Genomic DNA, 12532 nt, shown 5'->3' with positions numbered 1-12532 from the left:
CTGTGCTGAATTTCTTCCATAAATTCATTCTCATCTGGCTGAGCAATAAAAACTTTTGTCCTCAATATATTACTTCTACAGAGGACTCATTTAAAAGTCTGTGCACGACTAATATTTCATGAGCTTTGCAAAGTAACCCCGAAGTAGTTAAAGGCAACAAACCAACATCTGTACATCGTGTAACAGTTTAGGAAGCACTTTCCAATGCAATTAATTCTCACAGGGTTGAGTAGGATGGGAGCCGTTATGATTCCCTCCTATAGTTGAGAAACAAACTCGGAGAGGCCAAGTGCTTTTCCCAAAGTCATACAGTAAGCAAGTGATGAAAGCCAAACCAGACTTTGGCTCTGACCCCTGGGCTCTTTTCTCTACATATGCACAGGGATCCTCATTCCCTTGTTTCAGATGGAGGAAGCGAGGCCCAGAGAGGTTAAGACCTTGGCCGGTGTCACCCAGCAAGACTGGCCTCCAAAGGTTGCTCCAGGAGCCCACGTTTGAGATCTGCAGATTTCCCTGGCTCTACAGGATCAGCCCAGACCCTGTTGGTGAATGAAGGGGATGGCAACGAGTCACAAACGCAGGATAGCACCAAGGGCAGCACCCAGTCATGATGTTGGCAGGCTTAGTGATTTCTACATTTAATCCATTCTGCATGCCATTTGGAGGCTGCAGTAATTGTGCCTACCACCCAGAGGTGCCCAAGATGGAATTTTATTGTGTTGGTACCTAGAGAGCCCCAGGTTACTTCTTAATTCAAGAATAAATAGCTTCAGGGCACCTCGGTGGCTCAGTGGTTGAGTGTCTGCCTTGGGCTCAGGTTGTGATCCCAGGGTCTCGGGATCGAATCCTGCAGGGAGCTTGCTTCTCCCTCTGCCTATGTCTCTGCCTCTCTCTCTCTGTCTCTCATGAATAAATACATAAAATCTTTTTTTTTTTTTTTAAAGAATAAATAGCCTTTTAATCAGAGAAACGAGGTGGCCTGTCTCTATCCACAGGGGAGAAGGAATGTGCTTAGTGCACAAAACGCTGCGATCAGGGCAAATTGGTTCATTTGTTCAACAAAATACACCCTCGATATCCCATAATCCATTCTCTACATAGCAGCTGGAGTGGCCTTTTTGTCATGTATACCAATCATGTCACTCACCTGCTTAACAGCTTCCAAAGGCTTCCCCTCACCACAGGACAAACACCAATCCCCTAAGGATGGCCCCTGCCTGCCTTTAAACTCCATCTCATGCCCCCAAACCCGGCCTGCCCACTATGCTATGGCCACACTGGCTGTTGCTGGGCTTTCAAATATACCAGTTGGGGGCTGCCCAGGTGGCTCAGCGGTTTAGTGCCGCCTTCAGCCCAGGGCCTGATCCTGGAGACCTGGGATTGAGTCCCACGTCGGGCTCCCTGCATGGAGCCTGCTTCTCCCTCTGCTTGTGTCTCTGCCTCTCTCAATCTCTCTCTCTCTCTATGTCTCATGAATAAATAAATAAAATCTTTAAAAAAAAATATATATATATACCAGTTGGTCTGTCCTCCTGCTGTCTCCTCTGCCTGGGACACTCTTCCTCTGACCTTCACATCACTCTGCTTCAGCCTGAATGTTACTTCCTCTGAAATGCCCTCCCTGATTTCCCAGGCTAAAGTACTCCTCTATCCCAGTACCCTGTTCTATTTTCCTAATACTTATTCCCACCTTAAATAATATATATTTAGGGGTGGGGAAAAATGATATATATTTAAAGTATTTGTTTACCTGTATATACGAATAGAATATAAGCTTCTTAAGGGAGGCCCTTGGTTTTTTTTTTTTTTTTTTTTTTTTAACTATTATGCCCCCAGCTCTCTGAACAAGCCTTGGAATATTGCAGGCATTCAATAAGCATATGCTAGATAAATGAATAGGGGAAAATGACATGTGATGCCCTGTCTGGGTCTTGGGGCAGATCAGGTGATAAACTGACAAATTCGCTGCTTACATCCTGGTGGGAGACAGGGTCCTGAGACTGAGCTCCATGTTGGGCTATGCGCTTAGTACAGATTCTAGTTGAGATTCCCTCTCCCTCTGCCCTTCCCCCTAGTCACGCTCTCTCATTCTCCAAAGTAAATAAATAAATAAATAAACAAACATCTAAAAAAAAAAAAAACCAACACAGCAATACATAATAATAATCTAAGTAACATGCCCAAGACTACATAGCTAGTTAGTGGTGGAACCAAGATTCATACTCAGGTCTGATGGTAGGATCCACGCCCTTAACAAGTTGGTCAGGAAGTAGGCATCTGGGAAAACAATCAGGGTGAGGGGATATGAAGTGTCGGGTAGGAGGGGGTGACAACAATAGGCAGTTACAATGCGAGGTACCAGCAGAGGTCCGCAGGAAACAAGGGGGGCAGCCCTGTGGTTGGGTGGGAGAGGGCATTCCGTAGAAGAAACTGTGCCGTGGTAGAGACAGACAAGTAAACAGATGATGACAAACCAGGAGGATAAGCACTGGGATGGGGCCGGGGGTGAGGTGGGGTGAGAAACATAGATGGAGGGAAACAAACAGGCCTACAACCCAGAGCTGGCTTCTAAGGTGCCACCGTCAGGGGTGGGGTGGTAGGAAGAGCGTGTTCTGGGCTCAGGGGACAGCATGTGCCAACTTCCAGAGGCAGAAGAGACAAGATGCTTTTGAAGAACCATGAAGATGCTTAGTGTAGCCAGGGCTTGGACAAGTGGGTGGGCATGGAGGGGTGGGAGGGAAGAAATGAGCGGGTGGGGAAGCTGCTGGGGGGCACCATGCAGAACCAAGTTGTTCCAGCTCTGGTGTCAGACTTTATTTTTATTTATTTTTATTTTTAAAGATTTTTTTATTTATTCATGATAGACATAGGGAGAGAGAGGCAGAGACACAGGCAGAGGGAGAAGCAGGCTCCATGCAGGGAGCCCGACATGGGACTCGATCTTGGGTCTCCAGGATCACACCCTGGGCCAAAGACAGGCGCTAAACCGCTGAACCACCCAGGAAGGATCCCTGGTGTCAGACCTTAATTGTAAAGGCAGCAGCCATGGGGAAGCTGAGTAAGGGTTTGTGGGACCTCTTGGGACTAATTTTGCAACTGCCTGTGAGACTATAATTACTTTAAGATAGAAAGCTTTCAAAAAAGCAGCAGGATGTCTCTACAGAATTTTAAAGACCTTTTCTTAAGTTCTAAAGAAATGAAAAATAAATATCCACCTCACCCCAAATGAACGAGTCCATTTAATAAATGCCCATGGGCACCTACGTGCCGCCAGGCATCATCCTACACGCCGTAGACACAGCGGGAGACACAACAGACAGCAGCCCCCCGCCATGGAGGTATATTCCAGTGCGGGAGACAGACAATATGCAAAGATTTAAAACAAGATGATTTTAAATAATGGCAAGGATTTGATGAAAAAGAAACCTTAAGTAACACTTACCCAGATTTCAGGAAATAGTTGTGGGCCTCCCGTCTCTGTGTCTGAAAACAGGCTGTTCAGCTTCTTGAAGGTTCTTGGAGGAATATGCAAATTGCCCTGGGGGGAGCAAACCAGAAAAACCAGCCTATGGGTCCATAGGGTGTGGGATCTGGAGGAGGAGAGAGAGATGGGCTAGCCCCAGGTTCAGGGGAGCCTCCCTACTACTTACACTCCTCTGGGGCTTGGCCCCAGCAGCTTGCCCTATTTGGGATGCTTTTCTCAGCAGGGCTGCAGGCTGCGGTACCCACTGAGCACAGCCTGGGCACTTGGCATAGGTTGTCTCATTTAATATTCCTGTTTTTTCTCACTCCTCATAACCTGAGATGTGGTTATAGCGCCCAGCTCGGTGGTTAGCCTGGCAGTAGCCACCAGGCACCCCATCTCCTTCCTCTCTGTTCCTGGTGCCCCAAGCAATCACCTGCCACGGGGTGAATGCTCAGAAGACGTCTGTTACCAGGGCGCCTGGGTGGCTCAGTTGGTTAAGTGTCTGCCTTTGGCACAGCTCATGAGCTTGGGGTCCAGGGATCAAGTCCCAAGTTGGCATCCCCACTCAGTGGGGAGTCTGCTTCTCCCTCAGCCCTTCTCTCCTGCTCCTGCTCTTGCTTATTTTCTCTCTCTCTCTCAAAAGAATAAATTAAAAAAATCTTTAATAATTAAAAAAAGATGTCTGTTACTGGAATGAATGAATGAACTAGGTTTTAGGCTTGAGGAAGGGCTAGATTTTCTTGCTGATTCTCTTCCCACAGGCACTCCTGTTCTTATAACTTTGATCGAGCATCAGATGAGGGAGGGAGATGGGGCAGGGGCCAAGCATCTGGAATTGCCCAGAGTCTCCCAAAACTTCAAATAATCTGAGTTTCACCCTAATGGCCACTTTCCATGCCAAAGAACCAGAATATTATTTTCTGCCTCTTTAATATTTTTTTAGAGATTGTTATTTTTATTATTTCTTAAGATTTTATTTATTTGAGAGAGAGAGAACACGAGTGAAGGAGGGGCAGAAGGAGAGGGAAAAGCAGACTCCCCACTGAGCAGGGAGCCCAATGTGGGGCTCAATTCCAGGACCCTGGATCAGGACCTGAGCCGAAGGCAGATATTTAGTTGACTGAGCCACCCAGGTGCCCCAATTCCAGGTATGTTTTTTTAAAAAAAGTTTCACGGAACAAAAAGATCACAAGGAAATCTCTCCAAATGTTAATGATCGTTGCCTCTGGGGGGTGGAGCTGTGGGACTAGAAGTAATTGTTTTTTTTCTTTCCTATTTTTCTGTATTTTTAATATATGCCAACCTGAGCACATTAGTGCTTTCATAATGAAAAAAAATTAAATTAAAACAATTTTGCTCTCAATCCCCAGAAGAGGAGTGCCTTATCTCAGAGAGCCCTGGCCTCGTGTGGACCACCAAGCCTGTGGGGCTGAGGTCACAGTTAAATCCCATTCCACTGACCAACAAACAAGTCTTTATAATCAACAAAATGGACAAGGGGTAGCATGACAGGCTAAGGCAATCCCCATCTATCTGTGAAGGTGTGATGGAGGAGTCCTTGGTTCCAAACCTGCGGATTGTCTCCTTGGATGGGCTGCGCCCCCAAACCACTTCCAACTGAGGGAGTGTGGATGCAGCTGTGGGGCTGGGAGATCTATCACCTAAAGTGTGTACACTGGTCAGCAGGGGACTCTACCCCCTGGACTGATTTGGGATCAGGATCTGGTCTAAGTTGAGCTGAGATTCCCAAATATGTCTGAGAAGGTAAACTGATTTCAAGAGGGTGTGAGAGGGACACCTGGGTGGCTCAGTGGTTGAGCATCTGCCTTTGGCTCAGGGCGTGATCCTGGGGTCCTGGAATTGAGTCCTGCATCCGGCTCCCCGAGGGGAGCCTGCTTCTCCCTCTGCCTGTGTCTCTCATGAATAAATAAATAAAATCATAAATAAATAAATAAATACATAAATACATAAATAAATAAATAATAAATAAATAAGAAAAAGACCAGTGGTGACTCCATGTCTTGGGGCCACCTATTGCGCAGAGAGCTGGTCCAGCAGCACCCAGGGCCAAGGAGGTCACTGATGGACACAGTAGCTACCAGGGGTCTGTCCCTGTCTAGATGCTGTGGAGACTCCAAGGAACTCTGAGAAAGGCCTGTATTTGTCCCAGAAGAGCACCAACTGGCAGGGAGAGGACATACGCACAGTGAGAACCAGCAGGGCCAACGCTCACCCATGGCTGGACTGCTAAGCCCAGGCCCAGGACGGACAGGCGTTACACTGGAGTGGGCCGTGGCATGCTGGTCTATGATTATGAGTTTCACCGAGCCAGCTCTCTTACCTACAGCCAAAGGAAATGCTGGCCGAGCCATTATTGTCAGTAGTGAGGGGAGAGAGCCACTCCACACCTGTCCTCAGCTCTGCAAGCATCCACAGCAGGTGCTCAACCATATTTGTTAAGTAACACCATGAACAACGCAGCGGGATTTCTCCTCAATGAGATGAAAAATCCCAAAGTCAGCGTTGAGGAAAAAACAAATATGATCAATGCCATCCTGGAACGTCCTTTAACTCATCCTTAAAGCTCCAGGACCTGAGCCTTTAGGGGGTCACGTGCAATAATGAACTTCTTTTGTGTTTCTTACACACCAATCTGTTATGCTTTTTACCTCTTGGAGCAGCCAGTGAAGGTCAAAGTCAAATTTGATGTGTATGTCCGTGCATGGGGCAGGTGGGGACAGGGGTTCTCTTTCTTTCTTTTTCCTTCTTTTTCTGGTGAACTGGTTAGAATTGAGTTTGGTTCTTTTCTTTTTTTTTTTTTTTTTCATTTCTAAGAGAATTTATTTATTTATTTATTTTTTTTAATTAATTTATTTATTTTATTGGTGTTCAATTTACTAACATACAGAATAACACCCAGTGCCCGTCACCCATTCACTCCCACCCCCCGCCCTCCTCCCCTTCTACCACCCCTAGTTCGTTTCCCAGTGTTAGCAGTCTTTACGTTCTGTCTCCCTTTCTGATATTTCCCACACATTTCTTCTCCCTTCCCTTATTTTCCCTTTCACTATTATTTATAATCCCCAAATGAATGAGAACATATAATGTTTGTCCTTCTCTTTCCCTCCCTCCTTTCTCTCTCTTTCTCTCTTCTTTTCTTTTCCCTTCCTTCCTTCCTTCCTTCCTTCCTTCCTTCCTTCCTTCCTTCCTTCCTTCCTTCCTCTCTCTCCCTCTATTTATTTATTTATTTATTTATTTATTTATTTATTTATTTATGATAGTCACACAGAGAGAGAGAGAGGCAGAGACACAGGCAGAGGGAGAAGCAGGCTCCATGCACCGGGAGCCCGACGTGGGATTCGATCCCGGGTCTCCAGGATCGCGCCCTGGGCCAAAGGCAGGCGCCAAACCACTGCGCCACCCAGGGATCCCTCTTTCTTTCTTTTGAAGGGCAGAGGGAGAGGGAGAATTGCAAGCAGACTCAATGCCCAGCCCAGAGACCAATGCGGGGCTGGATCTCACAACCCTGAGATCATGACCTGAGCTGAAATCAAGAGTCAGACACCCAACTGACTGAGCCACCTGGGCACCCGTACAGTTGAGTTTTTAGATGAGCCTGCTGTACAGTGAAATAAGCATCACAGAGGGAGAACGACAGTGTTATGGGAGGGCTGGGGACTAGATGTTCTGGAGCCGAGGAGAAAGAAAAGCATCCTTCACAACAAATAGCTATGGCATTGTTCTTAGGCCAGAAACTCTGAAGATGGTAGTTCAAAGTTCAGACACACACAAACGTGTACCCAGACACACAACCTTGAGATGGTCCTAGAAGGGAGGACTCTAGGCAGTCCCAGTTCACTCCCTCACCCCACCCCCCTCCAGCATTTTAGGAGAGAAACTCATTCATTCTATACCTCTCTCTGGTAGTTAAATCGGAAGCCAGTGGTACATGGAGCACTCAGGAGGTCTCCATGGCAACAGTTCCAACACAGAAGAATCCAGAGGCTTTCGGACAGTCCCCCTACAGACCAGAAGAAGAAAGGGATGTTGGCATACGGGAGAGTCCCTGTCCCATGACGCTTCAGCAGCCTGGACGATGGGCAGGTGGTGAAGTGGGGTGACAGGGATGGGCGCTCAGGTTGTGTGACATTCTGTGCACATTATGGCCACTCCATTCCTCCCCCACCAGTCTCCTGCTCCATCTGCTCTCCCCATCCCATCCACCACGCTGTGGCCAGAGAGCTCCATTTCCACTCGGAAATCAGATCATGTCCCTTCTTTGCTCCAAACCTCCACTGACTCCCTTCCCAGAGTCACAGTTCTTCCAGTGGTAACTGCGTCATATGCAATCTGTCCCCTGGCCTCTCTGTCCTTGTTCACTGCTGTCCTCCCTTCACTTGCTCTATCCCAGCTGCACCTTCCTCCTTGCTGCTGCTAGAGACCACCAGGCATGCTTTCACCTCAAGGCGTTTGCACTGTCTGTTCCCTCTGCCCAGAATGCTCTTCTTGCCCTCAACCACATGACCAGCTCCCTTACCTCCTTCTTGTCTCTGCCCAAATCTCAGCTCATGAGACCACCCTGCCCCTGCCTTTCCTCCCAATCCCCCTTCCCTGGATGCTTTGCTTGGTCTCCTGCACGAATCACTGTCTGACATACTAGATCATTTCCTTGGTTACACCTGTTGCTTACTGGCCACCTCTTTCTGCCGTTATGCCAGCCCAGCAGGCACTCAGAAACATCTGTTGAATGAACGGTGGTTTCTACTTGGGAATAGCTAAGACATAACGTGAGGCACATCTGTTGAGGACAGAGGTGGAGGGGACATGGCAAAGGTCCCAGTTGATCCACTGGTTTTCAAACTGCCCCATAGGCCCCCAGGGACTTCTCTTACTCTGGTGGGCAAGACAAAACACGGTGGGGATCCTCAACGCCCCACATTCAAATGATAGCAGTAAATAATCCAGCAGTACCACTTTTAGGTATTATCCATCCAAAAGAAATGAAAGCAGGGTCTCAGAAAGATATTTGTTGTGCACCCATGTTCACAGCAGCATTGTTCACAATAGCTAGAAGGTGGAAGCAACCCAAGTGTCCGTCAGTGGATGAATGGATGAACAACAAAAAGGCAATATATCCATATGATGGAATATTATCCAGCTTTTAGAAAAGGAAGGAAATTCTGACATAGTACCACATGGATGAACCTTGTGGACATTGCGCTAAGTGAAATCAGCCAGTCACAGAAAGACAAATACTGTGTGTGATTCCACTTCCGGGAGGTACCTAGAGGAGTCAACATGATAGAGACACAAAGCAGAACGGTGGGTGTCAGGGGCCTGGGAGAGGGCGAAACAGGAAGTTGTTTAATGGACACGGAGTTTCCGATTTGCAAGTGGAAAGGTTCTGGAGATGGGCTGCACAGTGATGTGAACACGCTTAACACTACTGACCTACACACTTAATGATGGTTAAGATGGTGAATATTGTGTTATTTTTTTAAAACAATATTTTCAGGTAAGTACTCCTCCCCACGTGGGGCTCAAACTCCCAACCCCGAGATCAAGAGTCACACGCTCTCACCGACCGAGCCGGGCCAGGCGTGCCAGTAAATTCTGTGTTATTTTTTCACAGTTAAATTTTTAAACATTATAACAGTGAACGCTTGGTAGATGTTAGCCACCGGCCTCTCCTTTCCATCCATCATTTCTTTTCCTCCCAACAGTCCTCCAGGGTAGGTGCTATTATCCCCCATTTATAAGAGGACAGAGAGGCCCTGAGAAATGAAGTCAAGGTCACCCAGATGGAAGGCACCTGGGTCTTGGCCCGCCGCAGCCATCTCCTCTACGATGCCACACGGGTCTCTGGCCGAGCTGCTGGCCTGAGGAGGCCCAGGGGGTCTCAAAAAAGCCACCAGCTCAGACGAATCTCACTCGCGCCCACCTGTCCACAGGCTAACCCCCCACTTCTCAGCCTGCCCCAAGCACCTCTGGGACGGACCTAACCTGCCTTCCCAGGGTCATTTTCTTCCAGCCAGGCCTCAGTCAAACCATACCACCTGCTGCTTCCTGCCCGCACTGGGGTTTCCACCTCTGACCTCAATTCTGCTGACCTCCCGGTGGGTCCTCATGCCAAATGGTGTCCTTTTATCGAAAGCACAGTTTCATAACAAAATCCGAGGTGGCCAGAGGTTTCCTGTGGGTTTATTCTCAGGAGCCCATTCCAGCCTCACGACAACCTCATGAGGAAGAAACAGTCACTGTCCCTATTTTACAGATGGGAAAACTGAGGCTAGGGGAGGTGAAGGCCACACGGCTGGCAGGGCCAGGATGCAGCCCACAGGCCTATGTGACTTCAAACCCCGAGTTCTCCACTTTACTAAAGGGGCCCAGGGACCACCATGGGCCACCCTGGATTTGGTCAGCTGACCTGGGGCCTCTTGCCTCTGAAGCCCCTGGGCTTCATCTGCGCAGCCCCTCACCTGCCTGGCCTAAGTGCCAGTCTCCCCACCTGGGAGGGAAGTTAAGGCCCAGGACATCAGTGCTTCCCCCAGGCTCGCCAGCAGAAAGAGCAGGCCCTGCGTCTCCTCCCTCCCAGCAGACCCTGCGTGGCTTTCTTATCAAATTTGCTACCACCACACAGTGGGCCACGGGTTTACTGGTCTGTGGTCTCTGTGTCTCTAGAAAAACCTTCACCAGGGCAGTGCCTATGTGACTTTCCTTAATGTACCCTGGCAGAGCAGGGGCTCGATCCCTGTGTGTCACATGAATGAACGAAGGAATGAACAAGTGAACACCTACCCCCACAACTGCAAAATGACTTCAGCCTTATATATTTTTTTCATCCTGCCTTCCCGCCTCAGCTTACATATTCACACACACACACACACACACACATATTTGAGAGAGAGCACGTGTGCACACAAGGGAGGGGAGGGGCAGAGGTAGAAGGAGAAGCAGTGTCCCTGCTGAAAACCGAACCTGACTCGGGGCTGGATCCCAGGACCCCGAGATCATGAGCTGAGCCAAAGTCAGACGTTTAATCGACTGAGTCACCCACAAACCCCTCAGCCTTATATTTTTGAAGAAAGACAAAACAGTTTTATACAAAGCGAGGTTCCCATATTTGCTCTTTGCTCAAGAGATACTCCTGGACGTAGGTTTCATTACTGAGCACCTCTCAGCAAACTCAGTCCAGTCCTGGAAGTCAGGAGGGTTAGAGTTGGGGTGGCATAGAGGGTATAGGCAGAAATTAGCCCCCAAATGAGGACACAACTCCCTCCTGAACCAAACCTCCCACACACCTGGGGCTATCTTGTAGTGTGGGGTTGCGCTCAGATCTGAAGGATAAGGAAGGATGAGGAAGTGTTAACCTGGGAAAAGGGAGATAAGGGAGGAACGGTGTTCTAGAAGAGCATGTGCTAAGGCCCAGCATGCCACAAGCACAGACGGCTACTAATAAAGTGGTCTGAGATGTGGCTGGAGGTACAGGCCAGGCTGCACGGGGTCTTATGGACCATGTTAATGGATTTGTTCTTTGTCCTAAAAAACGCAGGAAGCCACAGCAGAATTTTGAGCAGAGGGTGGTACAACTGAATTGGTCCGACTGTCCATGTGGAGGGTGGCTAAGTAAAAAAGTGGACTGGCCCCCCCTCCTTCCTTCAGCTCCCTTCGGCCTGCTAGAACACATTCCAGGCAGTGAGCCCCTCATCATTCTGCAGCCCTGGATTATAATGTACAGCAGTGTTTACAAAACACACAGGCCATAAAGGACATGGTGATAAGTCACCTACTGACATTTCTCAGGTGTCACATGTACGGGCCCAAATAGCTGGTCCTGCCTCTGCAGCCCGGTAGCACCAGTGCGGGGAGACATGGCTTCGGGCTCATGGGAAATTCTCTAGACTCCAACCTTCACCAGCTTCCCAGGCTGGGCTACAGTAACCTACTTACTCAACGGTGGCCGTCCGATTGCTCCTGGGCCTTCAGTCAAAAAGCAAAAGAGGCTCCCGGAGTGTCAGACATAGGGCCTTTGTGGCTTCAGCTACTTTCATCCTCATGACAACCTTAGAGACAGTATTTTACAAATGAGGAAACTGAGGGCACAGAGAGGTCACGTGGCTTGTCCAAGATGACTCAGGAGGTCACTAAGCTAGGACCTGAGCCTACATCAGTCTGCTATTGCACATGTGACAGCAACGGCTGTGGAGGCTGAAATGCTGTGTGGCAAACATTCCGTTTCTTGAGCCTGGCAGGGAGCCTCAGCCTTCTTGCTTGGAACTCAGCCACCTCCACCTCTACCTCTTATATTTCTCTACTGAGAGCGGTAACAGGTTACCAACAGGGTCGCTGGAGCCTCTAAATAAATACACCCTTGCTTACATCTCTGATTTGCCAAGGCCTCTGCTATAGGCCACACTTTGGATCACGCTTTACCATTTAAGAAGCATTCTGACATGGTATCATCAATGCCATGTACTTTTATGACCCCCATTGAACGCTAATGAAACAGAGGCCCACAGAGGCGATACGACATATCCAAGGTCACACAGCTATGAAGTGGCAATGCCAGGTTTCCAGACTCTGAGGTTAGTTTCGGGCTTCCTTTGGACCATCCTCTACCCACCTAGGTCTCCCCACCCAATCCCTGGGGAGTCAGGGAGCACACTCATGGTGGCTGGGCAACTCGAACAAGGCCCATGAGGCTTTGATGTTCATTCTCTCCCTGCCCTCTTCACATATGTCACAGTTGATAAGATTCCAGTGGTCTGTGTTCTCTGCCCAGCCCTCCCCACCCCTCCACCCCCTGAATGGAGGGCACTGTTTTGTTCTACTCTTCCTACTGTACTCCCCAAGGGCAACACTTGTCTTGTTCACTGCTGTATTTTCAGTAAACAGTGCACCCACTGGCACACAGTAGGTGCTCAATTAACACTTGTCTAATGAATGAACGGATGCCCCCTAAAGCTTAAAAGAGTTTCGTGTTTTCTTCAGTGAAATGAATACTGAGTCAGGGAAAAGAGAACATGTTAACTCCTACTTTGTGTTAGGCAGTGGTCTCTAGGCCAA

The 12532-nt window shown here is 48.6% G+C and overlaps 1 protein-coding gene across 5 annotated transcripts in view; it reads right to left on the bottom strand.

Annotated features, from left to right (window-relative positions):
- The window catches only part of TMCO4 (transmembrane and coiled-coil domains 4), a 91218-nt gene that overhangs the window by 77731 nt on the left and 955 nt on the right, over positions 1–12532 (bottom strand). For 2 of the 5 annotated variants that reach the window (XM_025447197.3, XM_025447201.3), the window contains exons 2-3: positions 7381–7487; positions 3443–3538 (exon numbers count right to left, since the gene is read on the bottom strand). The gene's annotated coding sequence lies outside the window, so the exon portion shown is untranslated. Of the gene's footprint in view, positions 1–3442; positions 3591–7380; positions 7488–12532 lie in introns of all 5 variants that reach the window. The other 3 variants (XM_025447199.3, XM_035713485.2, XM_025447198.3) reach the window with 2 other exon arrangements.

The sequence above is a fragment of the Canis lupus genome, chromosome 2, assembly GCF_003254725.2.
Source record: "Canis lupus dingo isolate Sandy chromosome 2, ASM325472v2, whole genome shotgun sequence".
NCBI lineage: Eukaryota > Metazoa > Chordata > Mammalia > Carnivora > Canidae > Canis > Canis lupus.
The sequence above is the reverse complement of the archived record's forward strand: the minus strand, read 5'-3'. Positions and strand labels throughout refer to the sequence as shown.